This window comes from Mugil cephalus, chromosome 12, assembly GCF_022458985.1.
Source record: "Mugil cephalus isolate CIBA_MC_2020 chromosome 12, CIBA_Mcephalus_1.1, whole genome shotgun sequence".
Taxonomy (NCBI): domain Eukaryota; kingdom Metazoa; phylum Chordata; class Actinopteri; order Mugiliformes; family Mugilidae; genus Mugil; species Mugil cephalus.
Window position 1 is genome coordinate 21,615,104 of NC_061781.1, and position 22,481 is coordinate 21,637,584.

The window sequence follows — 22,481 nt, forward strand, 5'->3', positions numbered from 1 at the left end:
TGGAGCCCAGAGGATAATTGGCCGTTCATGACTACTTCTGGTTTTTACCTTTATTTTCTATCTTTCATCTCTAAAACTATTGTTGCCCTGTTTGGTTTCATTCTTTTGCACAAAACCTCACATGTGTCATTCATTTTTACAGACTGTATTAACACACTGGACCTAAAATCACACTAAAACCATCAAATCTGAGAAGATAAAGTTGGATTTTTCACTGTGAAAACCACAAACATGTTTAATGAACCGTTTTTTTATAACACAGAATGCAAATCTAAAGTGTAAATTTCAAAAGCTTATGTACAAATATCGCAAACAACAAAGCTTTTTATAACTACTTCCATTAAAATATATATTTTTTTGGCTTTCAAGTACTTGAAGCTAGCTAACAGTTTTCTGCTTGCTAGTGTTTTACTTTTCACCGTTTCTCATGTGCACCAGACAGAAATATTCAGGAAAAAGTGTGGCGTAAATGATTTCTAATAAGTCTAGTTTAACTTGGTCTAAAACTGGCATATAGGTTGAAATTAGCACTTTCTACAAAAGTTGAAACGGAGATTCAGTGACAATGGTCACGTGATTTGTTAAATAAAGATTATAATAATAATAATAATAAGATGCACGTTGGCAGGATTGACGTAATTACCACCTCAATAATAACTGCTACAACATTCATAGCTGGAACTTGGCTGCTAATAGCTCCTATATGATAGAACAGTGTTATGAAGATACTTTAACCTCTAATGTCTCTTTCACATTATCAGAAACTTTTACTTTGACACTTTTTTGGTTCCAACGCCAACATGTTTATACACGTGTGCATATACATGACAATCCATACTTTTTTTCCCCCTACGGACAAACAGCCGTTGGACCGTCTGGTTGTGGCCATGTACAGTATGCTCGTGCATGTGTGTGCGTGTGTGGTGTGTGTGTGTGTGTGTGTGTGTGTGTGTGTGTGTGTGTGTGTGTGTGTGTGTGTGTGTGCGTGTCTGCATGCGAGTCGTCTCCTTGCTGCTGTTTGTGATGCTGCTTAATTAACTGGACTGGGAGGGTTGATGGACATCTGCTCTCAGCCTGCCGTTTAGAATGGCTTGACCCCCACAAAGTGTGTGTGTGTGTGTGTGTGTGTGTCTGCATGTGTGTGTGTGTGTGTAAAACAAGCAGGTATGGACATTGGCCAAGACTGTGCCAGATAAACGTTGGATCTCATGACCAGATGGTGCCAGCTATAGCGTCCCCTCTGTAGACTGGTGACCGCTAAAAACACTCCCTCAGATGTAACCCCGGTGCCCTGCATCAAACTGTCAGAGACAGAGAAAGAGCAGCGAACCGGTGTGGTAAAGACACACACACAAACATGCCTACACTACAGGATGATGTGCAGAGGGCTCACGGTGAAACATGTTTAAAATATTTCACCTCGTGTGGAGTTTTTCGGGGGGAAGAAAAAGCTCTGGTTTTCTGAATCTGTGACCTCATATGAAAAAATGTAACATTTCATGTCTGCAGGTTTTTGATGCATCTCTTCAAATACGAGAGGTAAACAATGATCACATCGGTTAAGGTCTGATATGGACCTGGTATCAGCTGCTTCTTTAACATTTTGCAATCACTGGTCAGTATTCAGAGCCTTTACTCAAGTGGTGCTAATATAACACTTCACAAGTAAAATCTCCGCACGTTCAGTCCTAAAGGTTTCATAGTGAAAGGAAAATGTCCTCACCTGAGGGATTTATTACTATATATCATTATAGTTAATGTATTTAAAGTCAGATAGAGAAGTTTAAAGGTTCGGACAACGTGCATTAAGAGTGAGCCTATATATGCTGAATAAATTAATCAAAATATAAAAAGGGGTATTGTTTTTCCTGTGTTTTAACTTTTTACTTTATCCTAAAGTCTTTAAGTCTCAATTTAGTTTGTTTAGCCCGAACTTCTTATATCTCAGGACTCATAATTCCTCATCTGTATGTGACAGATAAAACTCTGTACATTGTTTCTTTTATATAATTCTTGTAAATATTGTGTATATAGTATATTGTGTTTTCCTGTTACATAGTGTGTATCATGTTGAGTGTCTGTACATTGCTGCTGTGAAATTTCCCAATTAGGATTAACTCTAATCCTTAATCTATATCTAACTGACTTCATGATCAAAATAATATCTCATAATCATTTATAAAAACTTCAAACAATATTTAATCTGAATCTTCTTCTGTTCCACCTCCTATTTATTTATTTTTAACCCTTATTCTACCCTTTTCCTCTTTTATCTGCCTCTAAACTTTCCCGTCTGTCTCAATCTCCGTCTCTCTTCTGGTCTTTGCTCCGCTGCTGTTTCTGGTCTCCCCCCCTCTCCTCCCTCCTCAAAGTTGCCACCACCTCGGCATCCTACCCTATCAGTTCTCTCCTCTCCTGTACGTCTAACCTTCCTCCTCCTCCCCCCCCTCTCCTCCACCTCCTCCCTCCGCAGTGTCTTGTGGATTGGGTTGTGCGGAGCTGTCAGTCCCTGGCTGGGCCTGCCAAGCCGCACGTCCCGGTCAGAGGGGAGGCCGGGGCAAATGGTCCGGGTGCCGTTGCGGGTCCGGCCGACCTCCCACCACTGAGCAGCGGACCCCCTCAACAGATTGAGCCTCCAGCTGGCCGGCACGGGGCCCGCCACGGCCCCATGCTGGGGGCACACATGCCGCAAAAGCACAAATTCCCACTTGCACGCAAAGATGCACACACACACTACGTGTGTGTGAGACACGCATGAACGTAGACACAACAAGCCTGTCTGTTAGACATTATGTTTCTATACAAGTGAACTGCAAATACGTTGTGGACGACTATGCGTCTTCTACCGTAGTGATGTAGGAAATGTGTAAAAGATGTATTCGGCAGGTTGCATTCAACCGTAATGGGTCGGTTATATGTGCAATGGCACATTTTTCTGCAAAATTCTTCTAAAAATGAAATAAAACCCATTATTAAACTTATTTATTGTTCTATTTATGGACTAGGCCACTTGGTCAAGGTTAGACGAAGGATTTGTTGTCTGCTTTAAATGCAGAGAAAGTCCACAGTGTCCATTTTTTTATTCATGGGAATTCAGTTTAACATTTGCCAGTTTAGAAAAGTCCTGATAAATGAACGTTTAATACACAAAATAAATATTAAGCGAAGGCTTTATTGTGTCGCATGCCCAGACACCACATACTGCAGACTTTTATTCATGAAATAAAAGCATTGCTGCACACACATGTAGTTAGCAAAACAATTTAGTCACTTAGGATCATTTCTAGGATGCATTATATTTACTAAGAAAATATACTCTAATAAGTGGTAGTCAGTCTTTAATAAAAGAAAAAATATTTCAGTTAATTCACTTCTTTCCTTTGGAGTCTCAGGATTTCTTTTGACTGAAATGAAGCTGAAAAATTTCCCACAATAATTAATTTAAGAAAACAAATAAACCTGAAGGATGCTTTAAAAAAGGATTTGACATTAACCAAAAACAGTGACATTAAAAATGATGGGTGCACGTTCTGTAGGAGAAACTCGCTACAGTTTAAAGTTTGTCTTTGGAGTTAGATTTGTGTTTGACACCAACAGGTAAAAGTGAGTTTATAATGGTTTGTTTTAACAGAAATATTATATGTCAACTATTTTCCAATTTGGTTGAAAATAGTAAATAATTCTTTATTTCTTTTTTCAAAGGATTTTTGAAACCAAAATCTTTGGTTGATTAGACATTTTATAGTTTATATTATTTATTTATTTTTAAATTTTCCCCCACGAATTTGAATTTATTTAAATACATATCAACACAAATCCAACATATTTTAGTAAAAAGGGATAAGGGACAGCTTAATATCGAATGCAAAATGATGATAATAATCTCCCTACTTAATCTCTCCATTAGTTTGGGGGCCCTTGGCCTGAAAAACGTTGAAGGCCCCTGGTTTCAAACAATAAAAATGTTACCACATACAAATGCATCACTGCGTATCGGGTGGAATTTTGTAGTAATGTGTTGTATCAGCTACAGTGCACGAGGAGTTCTGTTACTGATAAAGATGTCTGCTAAAAAATGAGTGAGTGGCGTCACATTCATACTTTATTTAGTGACTTTGTAAGTGATTGCAGAGGCGTAAAGGGTGGATGTAAGAAAGTGCAGATTGGATCGGGTGGTTCAGCGCTGACGTAACAAACTTGAGCCTCAAATCTCATCTCAGATCTTCAGGATTTTACTTTCTAATAAAAGACAGAGAAGAAAACTCGAGGAAGATTACAGGAAGAAATGACGATCATCGCTGTAGGACTTGTGTGAGCGTCGGAGTGATGAAATCCTCGGCGGTGGGACCACGTCCCTGTTTACGTCGTGTTACTGTAGCGCTGTATTGTTAGAAACATAGTCATAGCTCATTAGACAGCCGCTGTTCCACACCATTCACTTAATTCCCAGTTTGCTCTTGTTGAGTCGGCTGCACCTCTCTTTGTCAGCCAGGTAAAATTCTCACCCTGTCTTTATTAGCCACACTTGCAGAGGGAGGTTTCCTGCCTGCTAAGGTCCTCCGGGCCCCCAGACACCAGTGCAGAGGCCTCCGGGGGCCAGAGGAGCCAGGCTGCACACTGTCGGTCTACAGTCTGTTCTCCAGTTGTGACAGCGAACACATCCTTATGATGACAATTAGTGGCTGTTAGAGAGCACAGATGAGCAGGGGGGAGGCAGGAGGAGGGCGGCGGCGGCGGCGGAGGTGGTGGAGATGGGTGTGGAGGGTGGTGGGGGGGGAGAGGGGAGGAAAAGAGAGGGAGATGTGGAGGGGGGAGGGGCAGGTGGTGCAAAAAGCAGGACACAATTAACAAACATGGGAAAAATACCCGCTAATGAGGACGGGCAAAGCTCAAGGGACACAGTGAGATGGAGGGGTGAGGGAAAGGGGGAGGGATTATGACTTTAACTCTACATCAAGGGAGCAAGGGGGGAGGAGGAGGAGGAGGAGGAGCAGAGGGAACAGAGCAGGAGTTACTTTGTGGCAACACACATGTGAGGTTGAAATACTAAGAGTGGACAGTCTCTTCTTCTTCTTCTTCTTCTTCTTCTTCTTCTTCTTCTCGGGTCTTCAGAGGTGAACACAGCATCTGATCACAGAGACACGAGTCCTCAATTATCAGACGATGCACAGAAGAAGTCGAAGGTAAAGATACCAAGAGACTAATCGAGGTAACGCACATGCAACTTAACACAGCGGAGGAAATAAATCTCACATGTTCTATATCCATCAGGTTCCTGCAGGTTCAGCTAAACCACTCAAAACTCAACAAACACAATCTTTATTAAATTAAACACCTTCACCTGCATTCAGGACATGTTCTCACCCAGATTAATCGGGTACATGAACTAATATGTTTAAATGTAGTCGGTGCATTTCACCAACCGTCTCTGTGATGAGTTAAAATCATTAATATATATAAATACTTTTTATCCTCCTGAGACCCAAAGTTTTGTTTGCAATGCACTTTTAATTTCTCCAAGATATTTAGGATTAGTAGAAATAAGAAGCATAAAAACTGAGCATCATCTTGAACAGGAAGTATTTATGGGAAAAGAGAAAAAAAAAGTCCTCATATGTGGACACAGGGATTATTTCATTTCATTGTTTTAATACAATGAAGTCACTAATGTGCATCAAATGCATGAAACTAATTCAATCCCTGAAAATTGGTGTGCTGTGTTGCAAACAATCAAGTCCCAACGTCCTCAAACGAGTAATTCCTAATTAGAGAAGCTCGTTACTATTGATACAATTTGTTAAATTTGTGAATCATATCAAACTAGAAAAGTTAAAGAGCATAAACAAACAAGATTCAACCTTAAAACACGTTGAGGCTTTTGTCCCGTGATCAGCTGCAGAATGAATGAATGTATTGACCTTTTGCTGCCACTAGATTTCAGAGCAAAGCGTCCACTTATGAGGACAACAGGTCTAAATGACGCAGAATAATCTGCTACAAACTAGAAACTTAATGTCCCCATATGAGGACGAAGGGTCTCAAGAGGTTAAAGATAAAAAAAAATTGCAGATAAACATAGTAAATTATCTTGGGTTGTTATTATAATTTTTTTTTAAATAAACATATTTACATTACACACAGTGACTGGTTTCAAATACATTACACGCATTTCTGCATGTAGACGTGGAAATATTGATATTTTTGGGAGGTTTTGGGAGACATCTTGAGAAATTCATTGCGCTACAGAAGTATAGCACGGGACTTGTGCACAGGGTCAGTTTCATTTCACGGCTCAGAACAGCTACAGTTTATAATCCCATGTATTTTTTTCTTGTAAAGCCTCAGTGAATATATCTGAGTCTATTTTAACCCCAACACTCTACTCACAAATTACACGTACTTAGCAAATTACAGCGAGCAACACTTGAACCCTGTTTTTTTTTTTCTTTGAAGTTGGGTTGCATGAGGTTTTTATCAAGTGCATTTACCTGCAGAGGACAGTGTCAGTGCACTTCTACTTAAGAGAAGCAGAGAGTACCTGCAGGAAAGAAAGCCAACTGCTGCAGACGTGGTAGAATCTTAACACCGCTTTAATTTGCTGTGAGAAACTGTCATTTTACCTTGTAGAAGACGGGAGATCAATAATGTACATGGTCTGTAAATAAAAATTTGTAATTTTTTAGCATGAGCCACTGATTTTGTTGTTATCGGTTGAATATTTCTAATTAAGGTCATCTATTATTCGTCTAGGTTGGCCGAAGATTCAGATAACAACCCAAACACAAAGGAAATGAAGGACTGGTTCATGCAACATAATGATGGTGACACTATCTGCCTGAGCTACAGCCCCACAACAGAACACTTTATTGTTTATGTGTATAGTTAAATATAGTGTCGTTATGAAGTGTTCACTACCGAAACACTGTTATTCATTACCACAAAGTTGAGCATTTGATGATTTATTATGATTTACTCTTAATTTTTAATCCCTTCATGACATGTATTAGACCCTTATACTTCAATTTAATGATTTGACAGAAAAACACAATCAAAATTTATGTAAAAAACTATTTTAAAGTAAAAAGAAAATTTTTGTAAATAATGCCTGTTTTTGTGATACCTGTTTTTTGTGCACATTAAAGTCCTTGGCGTCCCAAAAAAAGGGGGGAAAAAGTTTTACATTTCTTAATTAAGTTACGTTAATGAATTTATTTCCACAATGTGAGAATAAAAATGCCTGAAAATGCTTAAAAAATGTCTCTCGGTAACATCACAAAAACAAACTATACTATGTTACTGTACTATGCTATACTATGCTATGCATTTCAATGTGTGAGAAGCCTGGTGAACTTGAACTTGGTGTATTGTGTCTGACCCCGCTGACCTGGTTTAACACCCCAAAAACCTAAAGAAGACTCTGTGCAGTCCCACGGCACCATCATACCCCTTCTTCTTCTTCCCATGACCCACTTCTAGTCTGTGCATCATCACGCGCTTCATCTATTGTCTCGCGGCCAACAATGCACGGGTTAATAACTGGCTAACCTAGAGAGACATATAGCTAAAACAACAATAACAAAAAAAAAACTAAACAACAACAACAACAAACCCCAAAGCCCTCCCTCCTGAAAAGAAAAAAAAAAACTGTGACAATGATGCCATCCAGGGAGCACAAGTTCTCCTTTGTTGAGGGCTGACACGCCGTATTGTGCCTGGCAGACTACATTGCCTCATAGCAGCTGGGTTGTGCTGGCAGGGGAAACAGGCCTGACTGTCATCAGCTGGGGGAGATACAGTGTGATGCAAGCAGCATTACATCACGTGCGATCCTGCAGGCGATCGCTGCCGCACCGTTTCAGCTCTGTTTGTTGACCTTTGACTGGCTGTAAGGGAGTCGGTTGGTTTATCTTGAGGACTGGAAATACAAACCACTGGGTCCTTATGTCAAAACCCTACAACCTCAGTGAGACCATGTGAATGTGACATTTTTGGGATAATTATGGTTGGATGCAAAGGTTTCATTGAATTAAATTCCTAAAGGTTTTTCATATTCAAAGGGGAAATATAAATCAGAGATTTCAGAGTTGGTGGGAGACACTTAAAGTAACTTAAAATAGAAAGTCATGATTCCTGTTTTTATTCACGTTTATGTACCTAAGAGGCAAGTTCTCCAAAAAAAAGCTCAGCTGGACTTGTAGAATTTCTTGAAGACATTTCGCCCACTCATCCGAGGAGCTTCTTCAGTTCTGATGAACTAGTGGGAAATTGAAGTTTAAATAGGAAAAGCTATGTGCGTATCACTCACCGGAAACTTGCTTGACCAGAAACTGGGGTCACTAATTTCCATAATATTATGGAAGAAGAAGAAATTCTACAAGTCCAGCTGACCTTATCCAACACTTTTTTGGATAACCATGACCTGGATGACTGAGAACCTTCACAGAGATAAGAGGCAAGTTTTTTTAAACTGATGCTCTGACGTCAGCTTCCAACTAACCGCCTGTCTGGCCCATTGTTTGTACATTGTCTGTATTTTATCTGTTAAGCGGCTGTAAGGTTTGGCCCAGTGGTGGAAGAAGGAGCCAGAGTATAATCCAAGTCTCCCTCTGTACTTCAGTCTCTGGACCCCTAATAAATAGAGGTGGTGGAGGTGCCTGATAAATAGATTCCTTCATGGCCGACGACACTGTGACATGTTACCTGGAGGCAAAACAGGGGGAAGCCTGAGGTGACCAGCAAAAATTCGTCTTGCTGTATTTTTGGTGCCAAAACCAGATGAGTAAAAAACACTAACTTGAAGATTTATCGCATATCAGCCACTGCCAGTCGTAGACGACTTTGGTTGAACGCGATTAATTTATTACCAAATTATGTGCACAGTGTAAAAGGGAATTACCAACGGAATTACATTACATCAATAGTTTATTATTTAAATCCTCATTGAACTGCTGCAAAAACATTGTCATCTGGAGGTAAGTCCCAACCCAGAATCTTTTTGGTGTAAGGCATCAGCGCTGTCCACCACACCACCAAGTCTCAAATTTTCAGTTTCAATTTTAATGTAATAGGTTACACTAAATTGTGACCGAAGTAACGTTAAGTTAATCATTCTTGATACATGCTAATGCAAACATGCTCCACAGTGGTTCCACTTACTTCTTGTAATATCTTTGTTGGAGAGGCTTCACTTGATAAAGACAGACCAGACTTTTGTCCCCTCTGTGTCCTCGTTTGGTCAAATTGTCCATCCAGTGAGTGAGAGAGTACTGGTCAGTGAATATAGTCCCATCAGTCAGAATCATCTTTAAAATAACACTCACGGTCTCGGGGAGTGAGTGTATTAGTGTATTCTCTAAAATATGCGTTTTCCTCGTCCATTTTTGCCAAAACAGTCCGTTGAAATATGCTAACTGGCGTTTACGGGCTATAGTGTTTGAGATGTTTTGCCTCCAGCTAAGCCCCGCCCCTCAAAAAACGTCACACTGTTTACAAACTGTGCAGGGGTCATATATGCTAAGAGTTTCAGATTAAACTTTGATCAGTTCACCCATGCAAAGATCTTCTCTAGAGTCTGGTAATACTTGTCTTAAAATAAACATATTATGTAACATATAATTAATCAAAGACAGAGAGTAAATCGAAAACAACTAAATTCATGAAATTTCTAAACGAGTCAACTCCATTACAGAAATGTCACACATCAGTGTGTCTGTGTGAACAGAAATGCCCCCATGCACACTTATGCGCTCTAGTTACAGGCCTTGTAAAATACACAGAATTGAATGTCTACAAGACATAATGCAATTAAAATAATGTCTCCCCATTATCTGTATGCAAACAAAATTAGCCACGGGGCTGTTCTGTCAGTTTTGAACTGATGAAAATGTTGACCTAACTGCTGCACTTACCACACACACACACACACACACACACACACACACACAAACACACAAACACCCGCAGATGCACGCAGACAAACACTTTTCTCCTGCAGGTCCTAATTGCCTATAAATGTCAGTGTGAGTCAGTGTGCGACTGTCTTCTGCTAAATTAACTGGTGGAACTGGCACCTCCTCATTAGACGAGAGATACACAGTGAGAACACAACACACTGGTCAACACTGTAGCTACTAGCTGAACTCCCCCAGGATTTTATCAAAGACAGAAAGACGTAGTGTGTATGTGTGTGTGTGTGTGTGTGTATCCATGTGTATGTGTTCGTGGCTGAATATATGTCTGCGTGCATTATGTCCCTGTGTGTGTATATATTTTGTATTCATGCATTTGTGGTTGTGTGTTCATCTGAGTCCTCCTGAGGGAAATTAGTCGTCTCTACCCGGCTCTGTCTCCAGGTTCGTCCCTGATGTTTTCTCCCTCTGCCAGGACACTCCCTCTCCCATTGGGCCACACTGGGGCTAATTGCTAAATACACTGGCTGTTGTTTCAGATGTTGGTGGCAGTCTCTGTAGAAATGACTGCCTTTCTGGCTAATTGGGAAACAATATCCAGGCATGGGTCACTACAGTAGGTTTATTCGGCCTCTTACAGACCTCAACCCCCAGTTATAACTTGCAATGATCACGTGTAATTTCTCTTAGATGTAGCCGGGACGCCCTCGATATCAGCCGGGCTCTTCTCAAGATTTCTTTCTGTTTTCTTATATCGTCGCCTTGCTCTGGGGGGTTTTAGGCCGGGTTTTTGTAAGGCGTCTCGAGACAGTTTGGAATTAAAGGTGCAGGATTCTGCAGAAGACGTCATGATCTTGGTCCCCTTTGTTTCACTGTTTTTGCTTAGTGCCAAAAAAGAAAACTCAAAAGATTCCAGGTTTATTTTGTCGAAACCTCCACAGCTACACAATGAAATGACCTGTTTTATGTTTTATTATGTGAGATTTAAACTTTAAACCACAGGTCTTCAACATAGAGTTTGTGGATGTACTTCATGGGGGTTGCAAAATCTTTGGTTGATTAGACATTTTTTATATATATATTTTTTTTGTTTTCCCCCACAAATTTAAATTTCTTTAAATACACATTAATATGAATCTAACATATTTTAGTAAAGGGATAAACGGAGGCTGAAGACGTTATCTTTCAGTCACCACCTCATTCGTTCAGCGATACAGGAGTTGTCTCCCACACTCCCACACTAGACCTGTCAATCTAAGCCTCCTGTACACAGTAGCTCCGCCCCTATCGCTGCCCGGCCAATCACAAGGCTGCATATTACACGCTGTCAGGTTCCCCACTATTGGCCCAGAGCCTGTTCAGTCCCAATACGAAATCCCAGTCGCACTGCAGCATTAGCAGAAGAGAAGCTAATAGTGCAGCTATTTATATATATATGTGAATATTTGAACCTGTGTATTATTTTAATAGCTTGATTAATGCAAAATGTTAATAATGTATATTTACAAATAGCACTAGGCTGAGTTTAATATAGAACGCATACAGTAGGTAGGGGAGTCCCTACTTCATCTACCAACAGATTGGGGCTCCTTTCAACTTGCCACTAGTTCTTTATAGTAAAGATGCAAAATTCACCAAAGCTTTAAGACCTAAAAATGTTGCTATTTTTGTTGGTGTTACTTGAAGGTTAAGAGAGTCGTTATAGGTAGTGAACACGATGAAGATATGTTCTCATTATTATTCCCAGAAGGTGTTTTTAAGCATCTCCACGGAGCATCTTGATCGTATCACCCACAGATCAGATCTGCAGCTTTTCTCCTTGACCAGCTTCACTTTGTGAGAGCTCACACAGAGCACAGCGCCGCTCTTCACAGCACCGCCTGAACTTTGTTCAGCTTTATTGCTCTTTAAGGTGTAAAGGGAGCAGCGGAGAGCGACCGAGGGCCGATCCTGTGGTGAGAGAGAGGCACTAGGACGAAAACAAGACTGATTATTAAAGATCACATATTAACCATGGCTGTGTTTATTAAACTGAAGTTAAATTGGTTAGTTAAGTTAATTAGTTAATTGGGTTAACCCTTTAACATTCCTCTGGGTTGTATATGGGACAGCAGCATCTTTTTAAACCAATCAGAGCTCTGTGCATGAGATATGTTTGAATAAATGCAACATGTCAGTTTCTTCATTTCACTGATAAGAGTCGTTACAGAAATTAAGCAACCCAGACAACAAAATTCAGACGAACCAACCAACAACTTCTTATTTTTTAAAGATTCTGACTTCTGTGATAGAAACTTCTTGGCTTTGAAAAGAGACCAAGACCATGAATGAGCTCCAAAATGTTCATGAACAGCATTTAATTTACTTGTGGTATGTCCTAAATAGGTTTTTTTGTGGTGTGTTTGTTTGTTTGTTGCAAAAAGGCTGGAATGATGAGAGGTTAATTGTTAATTAATCCATCAGAGTAATCGAAGATATTTGTATATTTATTTCCCTACTTTGAGCTGGAGTATGATCTAGACCTACTCCACTAATCCCATAAATGACAGAGCTGGAATATTCATATCTTCATAAGAAATGGCAAAGTCATAAAACGGTTACTATGTTATTCAAGCTGCATCAAGGTTGGAGTGTGTGACTCTGTCACCACATCCTATGCTCGTCTCATGTTAAACTTAGAAAACGGTTCCCTGGGTACGTTGCTGTCCACTGATACCATGTGGTCACTACCAGGCTTAAATAAATGTGATTTTTGTTGGGTTTATTTTAACCAGGACCACAATTCTCAGGTTCAGGACCAAACCCAACATACACCTCAACAGTCATTGACTGTTATTGACTAAGACACGCAGTCACATTTCTGCATGCACCATCCACAGCAACGGCCATTTCTTGTCTGTATTTATTCAGGTCATTGCATCACTGTATATTTCCATTTTTTTATATTTCTAAATTCTGTATATACATATTTTTTTCTTGCTTTTATTTAATAAAAGTGACGTTGATACACCAGTTAAAATTCCTATGTACACTGTAAAATAAAGAGACTCTGATTCTGAATTTGACTCCTTAACCAAGCAAGTTTATGTGTCCAGACCATAACAAACCTTAAGTAGCAGATTGTAAAACGTTTGCATGGATTTATTTTGGCGGCAACAATTTGCTTTGACGGATAAAAGAAGTAAAACTTTGACAAAGGCAGTAAAAAAGAACGTATGTTATAGTGTAGAAGAAGGAGCTTTTTTATTTTTTATATTTTCACATCAGTCCAGTCGACAGCCCGTTTATGTTTCCACCAAACAGACGAGATTTATTTCCGAGCTCGAGCTCTAATTTTCCAGCTGAAAATGTGTTTTCTGTCGTTCCTGAGGAAAACAAACAGGCATTGAAACAGTTGCTGCTCCTTGAAACATCTGAGTGTGAGAATGGGAGGTTTTCAGACTCGGCAGCATGTATGAGCCATCTGTTAGACAGTGAATGTGCCTCTGCTTCCCTCACTGTGACAGCACTCACTGTGAATTACACTGTTACCGCCAACTGTCTCTCATACTGAAAACAGGGACGTCTCTGTGCACGTCAGGCTGATGGTACACGGATTATAGTGGTCGGCCTGTCGCTGGTGGTCCAAGAAAGAAGGAGAGAAATAAAGAAAGAAAGAAAACAAAGAAAGAGAAAGAAAGAAGTGACACCATTCAGAGCGTCACATGAGTGTCTCCACTGTGGGTTTGGATGCAGGTGTGTGTTTGGTCTCCCAGGCTGCGTTGCCTTTGTCATTAGATGATACGCTGAATGGGATAAAACACACACACATGCGCACACACATGCACAAAAGCAGCCAGTGTTCACAAGTCAGAAGCGGCATAAAGACATTTCCTGTGTATTCTGCGAGTTCACTACATGTCTATAGAAGACTAAGGGACGTGGCGTAAAAAACCTTGATTCTTTGTGTGCGGCTGGTTTTCTCATATGTACCCTCTGGCACTGCGCGGATACGCACCGGGAGCCCTTTGGCATGCGTGCCATGATGCTTTGGTTGGCAATTGTTAACCCGCACGTGGCGGCGTCGGACGACTATGAGAGCGCAGTCAAAGGTTCAGTGTTGCTCGCTTCACTTACAAAGTTTAGTAGTAGTAGTTTTGGAGCCTTAACATTTTTTCAGAAATGTAAAAACAAGCTCCCCACACACAGAAAGTCCTCCACCAGCACTCATCTACGTGTTGCCATTTTAACTCCTTTACACTAAGGACCAGATCTGCTAAAACACAGTTATTAAACCGGGGGGTTGATTAGACTTTTTTTTTAATATATATATATTTTTATTTTCCCCCACAAATTTGAAAAGAGTCTATTCAGTTCTCAGGTGAAATACCACGTATGTATGTTTATGTAAGGTATGTTTGTGTTTACAGCAGTTGCATGGCCACGCTACTGATGCACATGTTTGGAATTAAAAGAAAAATCACTATTTGAACCTGTGTATTATCTGAATAGCTTAATACTGAATGCTAAATTATAGCAATAGGCCGAGTTTAATATCAAACACATGCACACATATAGTAGGTGGGGGGGTTCCTACTTAATCTCTCTATCAGTTTGGTGTCCTTGGCCTGAAAAATGTTGAAGACCTCTGTGCTAAAGGTTTGTGTGTGCAAACACAAGTGTTTACAAACTGCGTGCTAAGGGTTCCGTCCTTTAAAGGTGCAGAATAGCGCGTTTGCATCCAGTTAGCAATGAATATGTAATATATATATATACATATATATATATGTAAATATATTAATTTAGCACAAGTGACTTATCAAACCTGAAAGAAACTTAGATCATAGAAACTGCGTCTATATTTAACACGCCTCAGCAGGGCGTACAAACAGTTTGTCCTTTGCGTAACTGCTCACACACGGCTGCTGTTATTGTAGAGGAATTCATGCATCTTCATTTAGCATCTAAACGTTTAAACACATTCTTTTTTTGTTCCAAATGGATCAGATGTATCCATATAAACATGTTTAATATGCACGCAAATTACTACACGCAATTTATGGCTCTTACTTCCAAAATAGATACTCTTAGACAGAGAGTGAGGATGCGTCTAAAGGCAACAGACTTTTTCTTTCTTCATTCTTTAACTGTGTTGTCTCTCCCTCACAAACACATAAACACACAGAAACAGAGGCATCTCTCTTCTGCAGCAGCCTTTTCAATACTCAACTGTCACAGAGACTGTATGGTGACCTGATCTTATTCTGCTGCTGCTGCACACACACACACACACACACACACACACACGCATGCATCCACAAACACATGCACCCTTTCTATCGGGTCCTTAAATAGTCCTCTCTTTAGATTTAAAGCTTGTTGTGTGTCTGTGTATTTGTGGTACCACTGATTTATTACTGCTAAAAGAGGAATTGCCTTGTGTTACAAGAGGTCACTGCATGTACATGAAAGATTTACAATGATTGAATGAAATGTGAAATAAACTTTGGATATATTTTGGGAAATTACCATTAACTGTATATATATATATGTATATTTATAAAAAATGGACGAACCCCTTGTGACGTCAGCCATAGGTTTCCTGAAGAGGAGTTTTGAAGCTCAGTGTGTTTGCACTGGCTTCACCTAGTCCATGACTGAAGACACATGTGTACGTAGCCAACTATCAATCTGTGAGCGCAACGAGCTCTCACCCCGTGTGTCCATGACCTACATTAAGGATAACTTTAGGTGTCTGTACAATACAGTTGCCATGAATGGAGAAATAACCAATGATACCAAAACTGTAAAGTTGGAAGATTTAACATCGAGGTCTGTGAGGACCAACTTTGATATTTTCTGCCCACACTGACAAGGTAATTTACCATATGTGGGATAAATAAACGTTGTCTTATGTCTTAAATGGCCACTTGAATAAGTTTTTTTGCAGTTTTTTTGGCTTCATTTGTTGTGTTTCTCCTTGGCGTTTACGAAAGTTCAGAACAAAGCTAATTATAAGCCATTTAGTCCTCTAGGCTTAGAATAACTCCAACAAAGTACTGAACTTTTGTCGCCAGTCAAACAGATCATTTATGTTGACACATACCAGCAACTCAGAGTCACCTATAATCCTAGTCGACATGTCCACTAAAGCCATTATGTCACAAACAATATCTAAATAAATCACTTCATCGTATTATGGAGCAGGAAAAATGCATCGTGCAATTTTCAATTTTGTCTAAATTAAAAATAAGATCTTGGTATTAACTTCGCTCGGCAGGAGGGAGGTTTTTTCTCACTGTGTGAATTAGCACATGTATGACAGTGGGTTGCTGTTTGTTTTGGGGGGGTGGCAGCAGTGTATGCGTGTAGCACAATGTTTGTTCTGTGGGGGCATGCAGACAGATGGCCGGGACACTTGTACGTCTGTGGTTGAACAGTCTCACCATTGTCTGCGTCACAGAGGGCGCGGACTGTTGTGGCGGCTCGTCGCACTGTAGCGTCTGTAAATGTCATGTTCTGGGAACCAGAACTCACTCACACGTTTTCTCCTGTAGTGATGCTGCTGCCGTGTCACGTCAGTCAGTGAAGGATGACAGAAAACTTTCCAAAAGTGACTTTTATTCTAAATGTCTAATGTGTAATTGGTAGAGTGAAGAAGAATGGGTGTAGCATGGTTTGGCTTTATTACTGGTGCATCTGATTTGGTAGAGCTGCAGTTGAAACAGGCTTAAACAGGTTCAATATGGTTTTAGAAAACTTTATTTGACAGTTTTGATTAGACGACACTGAAATGTCTTGAGTTTATCACATCAGCAGACTTATATATAAGATGTTATATGTAATTTATACCAAATTTTAGCCTTTTTGGGTCCTATGGGTTTAGGGGAGGGGCCACAGATATGTTGATGTTTATCATCCTTCAGATACTTGATTAGTTTGGGATCTAGTCAATTTGGAGGCCGGGTCAACACCTCGTGCTGTTCTTCCTGTTGCCATCAAGGAGTGTCATTGCTATGGGGTGGGGGTGTCTGATCTGGTCTAGGTGGGTGCTTCATATCTAAGTAACATCCATACTAATGAATGCAGGTCCAAGAGTTTCCCAGCAGAACATTGAATTGTCACAAGATGGTCAATGCAAAGCAATGTTGACGCAGAGGACAACATAGTTTCCTTTATGGATCAGGGAGAGAGATCATGAGATATATTTATGTTTTATACATTTAATCTAAGACATTTTGCATGATCAACCTTCCTTTACCATCATTCACTTATTCTATTCTACAAGTTCACTTAGGGTCTCTCTGCTGCCACTAATATGTCACCTACAGGGCAAAGGTTTTCAACAAAGATGCAAAAACTCTCCTTCCAAGACTGCAACCCTTCCCTGAAATAACCCATCCAGATCAAAATAAACCCTGTAAAACAATCCTTACCTCCAACGTAAACTCACTCACTTACACTTTCACTACATCTAACCTTGGTTACTGCAGCAGTATCTTCCATGGCAACACTGATAAAGCCCTAAACAAAAGTCAAGATCCCATATCACCCCAATTCTCTTTAACCTCCACTGAATTCAATCAATTTTGAATCCACCATGACCCGGATGACCGATAACCTGCACCGAAAATATTTCACCACCACTTTTTTTAGGGTCATTTTAATGAAGAACTGACGCAACGTTTAAGGCTCAGAGAGAAATGCGTTGCTTTCCAAACTATCGCGCCCCGGTCTCCCGTATGTTTGTCCACCGCAAAGAAACAGACATGTTGAAAGTGACACCTCATTCTAAAAGTGTACAGATGGGATACAACACAAAAGAACTTTGAACCAATTATCATAATCTCTCTCTCCCTTCGTTTCCCCTCATGATTAAACATGGGAGAGTTAAATCAGACGATTAGCATGCTGTCAGGGAGAAGTCTAACTGCTGTTGTGTTTCACAGTGTGAGAGACAAAGCGCTGGCCTGCACACCGACAAGCCTCCCTGGCCAGCTACAGTAAACTGGTAAACACACGTCTGTTTGGCTCAGCGGGGGATGACAAACACCCGCCGAGGAGGCAGAGATGAGAGGGAGGGAGGAACTGAACACAGAGTCCGTTTTGACTCTTTGGCTCCGGTGTCTCTTGGCGCCCAACGTCCAGAAATCTGGGAACCAAACAAGTCTCTGTGAAAGGTCCCGGCACAACTGCCAAAAGCGTGTATGGGACAGCAGGAAGTGAGAGGAAGGGGTGAAGGGCAGTTTAGTTTAGAAAGATAGATTGGACTCACCTTCAGATTGTTTATTTTAGTATTTAAGTTTGAAAGGGAGGAGCTGGATGACACGAGGGAGGAAAGTTCAAACCCTGCTGCTCTTCTATCAGTTAATATATTATAGTTTTGTTGTTATTTGGTGGATAAAATAGTTTGTTAGTTGCACAGATTAAGTGATGATGAGCACAGAGATGCTACAAATGAATCAGAAACTGCAGAGACATAAAATAGCACATCTTGCCTTTATCAGCCTCTAATTAGACAACTGACTCCTTCCTGATTAGAGCCATTGGTGCAATGTAAGAAGTGCACATGAAAACAGGGTTTGCACGGAGCAGAGCGGTGATTACATTTTTACAACTTTTACTTGAGTCTTCAAAATTGGGTGAAAAGTGGAAGAAAAATTCAAGTTGAGACTGAGATGACAAAGAACTGCATACGTTACAGACAGATGTACCAGGCTCACATAGCCCATGTACCATATTTCTGTCACTGTATATTGATGATGAGTTGATATATATCAGTAACTACTGAAGAGTCATTTGACCTGGGAACATTTGTGGAAGGTGCAAATATGTTTTTGCCCAATGTGATTGGGACTTAACCGGATTATGACTCTTCTTTTGTGGAGTTAGAACAACAAAAAGTGGAGGCTGCTACTATAATGACATTTTATCACGCAGATCTGAGAAGAGCTTGGTCCATCACTTGAGAAAGAAGGTTAAACCCAGATACCAAATTCTAGGCGACACTGGCTTGTGTGACTTCCACACTGTGAACTTCATGAACAGTAGCATCAGACATTTGTACAGGAACTTGCCTTCACTAATTTCAGTACATGGCCCTGATTCAAACTAGGGATGGAAAACCAATACTCGGTAACAGTAGTAACCAGACCGAAAAGCAACACAGATTTCTAAGCTTCATTTCAGTGCCAATGAATTATTAATTACGCCCACTTTGCTCTATTGCTGTACCAACGCTACATGTGACATCACATCAGTTTTTCACTTGCAAGGACTCCACTGAAGTAGAAATAGAAAGTAGAAGTAGAAATCTAGGGTAAGATAAAACAATCAAAAGTTTCGTTATATTCACCTGAAATGATGCAGACCTGCAACAAGTGCTCGAAGGAGATGTTGTGCGAGTGAGGTAACGCCTCAAATTTGATTAGACATCTGACGAGTCATTTTTAAAAGCTGAGAAATGTAGCATCTTTCATAGCGTGCACTGCTTTTATTATAATTATGATGGTTTGTTACAAATTTAATTTTATATTGGTTAATTTCTTAGTTGTATTTATATTATGTAAATATCCTAATTCTCTGTTCAATTTGCACATCACAAAATGCTTTAAAAAGAAAAAGGCACTGCTCTTGGACAAAGTTTCTATGTTTTCCATTCTTAAAGCATCATCACTGTTTCAAAAATCCCGGTTTGGTGCCGGTATCAGATAAAACCTTAATGACATCCATCCCTGATTCCAACCCCACAAAAAGCTTGAATTTGTTTCTAATGATAAATCACTGACATTAAGATAGTTCATTATGTTTTTATCCGTGCGTGTCTGTACTTTTGTGTGTCTGCCCATGTGGGAAAATGGATTCACATGTTGCAACGAATCCTTTTTACAAATTTTTAATGACTTGACTTTGACGCCGAAATGTTCCAAAATAAAAACAGCACCTTCCACATATTCTATTTTTAATCATCCTTCGTAAGACGAGACTCCCTGATTGGCTGGAAAAGTGTCAAATGGATTTACGGAGCCATATACCAACAGACACAAACAGCCCCAGTCCTCACTCACTGACATTTGGAGGTCGTTGGAGTTGATATGTGTCCACTGAAAGACGCCTCACCTCAGCCCTCGTCGGGGCTGATCCGCCTGGCTCTGAGCCTGCCGCACCACATTTCGCCGTGCCGTGTAACCATGCCGACAGGATTGGGCCGAGGTCCAGGAAGACAGTCGGCTCTGGAAGCTGTCAGCAGCACCTCCGTTTGACAGCATGCAAATATATGCAAATGAAGAGGTCCAGCCATGACACCTGCACACAGGAGGAATGGACCGTGCCCTTCCCAACAGAGGACTCAGGATGGTGGGTACACCACCAACACACACACACACACACACACACACATTCAGAGATGGGAAAACACACACGTACGTGCACTGCACTCCTTCACACTTTACGCTCAGCTTTTGATTTTCTCTCACAGAAGTAAATAAACCGCAGCAAATAAAACATTCGGATTCATTTTTATCTTAATGCAATAAAGTAACAAATTACTCTATTTAGTTGAATATAAAGCTGTAGAATTTCTAACATAGGGAACGTTACAATTTTGATGAACTTTTTGTGCCGTTCGGTTGTAGATTTATGACAAAAATTGTTCTTAGTGAAGAACGTGACGACTTTCTTCTCTTCTTCTTTGTGTTTTTGGATAAACTATGACCTGGATGACTGAGAACCTGAGAACGTACTGTACATCCTTATTTACCCTCTCACAAAACACCTTTCTTATCATGTCTTTAATAGACAAACTAAAATTTGTAAGCGGCTACACTGTGTCCACGCTGCTCCTATTTGACGAGCGTGAGTCCAGATTATCAGAGCAAATAAAGGGATTAATCACGCAGCCTTGTTCTTTTGGTCCGGGTCCACAGCTGCTTGGGACGTGAAACGTACGTGTCGCCTTCTCAACTCTGTATGATCAGTTGTAACATGGATCAGATTAGACTCATAGTTTCACCCCCCCCACCCCCACCCCAACCCCTCCCTCCCTCCATGATCAAACTAAATTTAAAACCAAAGGATTATCTCATTATTTACAGTTTGGTTTACAGGATTTGTCCTTGTGTGACAGGAGACGAATGCACGCTTTATCCCGACGATCGCGGCCCGATTGCATCAGTCGTAGCTCTTCGTGTTCGGCTGCAGACCCCAACAACAAGCGATGCGCAGCGTCCACCTTCTAACTTATGGTGCGGCTCTTGACTTAAGCTCCAAACTTAAGTCGTTTTTTTGTTTTATTGTTCACTGGGTCAAAATCGTGTACCTGCGTGATAAAAATGCACGACGCCGCTTGGCCTCTCCTCGTTCCTCTGAAGTGTTTTGACTCCTGAGTTGACCCTGCCGGCTGGTTTTGGCATTCCAGCAGGCTGGAGGAGAGGAGGAGTGAGCCGTGGCCCCCGGCAACCTCTGCAAGCGCACACACACACACACACACACAGACACACACACACACACACACACAAATGCATGCTGTCCTTGGGTTGAGGTGTCCAGGGTTTTTGCTGGTCAGCAGAAAAAGAGCGTCTGTGTGATGGCACAAGTGTCTGTGTGCGTTTGGGGGTGTTGTAGCTGTCAGAGCATCCCTAAGTGTGTGTGTCTGTGTGTGTGTGTGTGTGTGGATGTGTGATTTTAAAGTAAGGAGAGGTGGGGCTCCCTTTGAGAGGAGGCTGAAGTCTAGTGGCTCTGATCCAGACCTTGTACCGTGTAAACGGACTCCACACCCTACCCCTCTCATATTTATAACACACACACACACACAAACACACACAAACAAAGACTCTCCCCTTTGCCCTTGACTGTCTGTTTCTGTGTGTGCGCGAGCAGATGGACAGGTTCATGGACCCTGAGGGAAGAGACGAGCGCGTTTCCGCAGCGGCCTCAAAATACAAACAATGCACACAACAAGACGTATAAAGAATAATAACACAAGCGAAACTCTTAGTTTGCCGTGCGTTGTATTCAATATAATGTGTGATGTCTAAGAGAGAGAACAGTTAAATATTTTCATTTTTGTAAACAAACCACCAACTTTTGGTCTTTATTTTGTTATTAATATTTGAATTCATACTCTAAATATTAGATATTATAATTAGAATAATTCTAACACACAAAGGGGCAGAAAACCAGTGACTCAAACCATCATCCTATTTAATATATTTCATTTATATATTTTAGTTTATGAAAAGACATTAAGAGAAAACACATTGGTTGCAGATTTTTTTAGATTCTTTACATTTTAACCTTTGATAATTAGCATAACTTTTGAGCTTCATCTTCTAACACAAAGAACTGAGACAGTTTTAGTTCATTTTTGTGTTGTCATTCAGCCTGAACTCCCATCATTCAGTTGGGCTTGACAATTTAAAGGTGCAAAACTAATAAGTTTCTGCAAATTAATTCTGTAAACAGCTGCTTGGAATAAATACGCATTAGAAACTGAACCAGCAGCGAGAGAAAAAGAAAAAAAAATCTGCAAAATGTGATACAACTATAAAACTACTTTTTAACTATTTATTAATTATAAGTTCTCTATAATGATTT